We start from the raw sequence: 1,092 nt of genomic DNA, 5'->3' as shown, positions 1-1,092 counted from the left end.
TTGGATTTCCCAAGCCATTAGAGTACACAGAATCTTGGCCTTACCAACTTTTTAACCTTTCGAGTCTACAATGGAAGGAACCCAATGTGGTGCTCAGTCCTGACAGATCCCCTTCAGGGATGGCTCGGATTTCTCAAGCCCTTTGGTGCTCGACGCTGCCATTGGTCAGCCTAGCCCCCTCTCTTCTTATTGCTTCTTTCTCTCTCTATCTGCTTTCTCTGTCCTTCCATGTGTGTGTGTGTCCCTTCTTCTTGTTTGCACATGGCTTTAAAGCCGCTCGAGCTCATGGTTGTTCGATTCCTCTTCCAACTCCATCGGATCACCTGCTACAGCTTTGCTTGGAGTTCCCCATCTCTGTTGGCATTATGACACAGGTTTGGCACTATGGAACAGGTGTTGTCCTTAATAGCAACTCACTCAGATGGTAGATCATAGTTCAAGCTCTCAAAATGGAAGAAAAATACATATACACAGGTTCCTCTTAACTAGGCTGCGTATACACGCGGTATTTATGATGAAAAGTCGCGTATGCGTATACACACACTTTCATGCACGGAAAAACGCGTACATGTGGGAAAGATTATTTTTTGGGTCCATGGTTTTTAGACCTATGGTTTTGGACCTTGGTATTGCGTCCGAAGTATTGAACCTAGGTGTTGGGTCCCTAGTATTGGTTCTCTATGGTTTTGGACCATGGTTTGAGTATGGCCTAAGACTATAAAAAGGAGGAGATCATTTGGCAAAGGATTGACTCAAGTATTTGAATATCTTATGAAGAGCAAGATCTAAAATATTGGTGATTGGTTTATGGTGCATAGTTGAATTTGAATCAAGGAGGAACCTGAGTGCAAGAAGATCGATAAGTTCTATTGATGGGTCAAAACTCAAGACTTGAATAGTAGTATCTTTTGTGTGATTTTGATCTATTATATTTGGTGCATGACTTGATCTATAAATCTGATAATCTGGGTGTAACTGATCTCTGATTATTTGAAAGAATGAATTATATTTTATAGATATGTATGCAGGTTCAACAAAGCAAAGGCACGTATACATGCTGGTTCTGTAATTCAAAACAACGTATACATAGGT

The sequence above is a fragment of the Pinus tabuliformis genome, chromosome 1_2 (assembly GCF_031772625.1).
Source record: "Pinus tabuliformis cultivar Carrire ecotype Pingquan chromosome 1_2, CPIR1, whole genome shotgun sequence".
NCBI classification, from domain to species: domain Eukaryota; kingdom Viridiplantae; phylum Streptophyta; class Pinopsida; order Pinales; family Pinaceae; genus Pinus; species Pinus tabuliformis.
Note: the sequence above shows the minus strand (reverse complement) of the source record.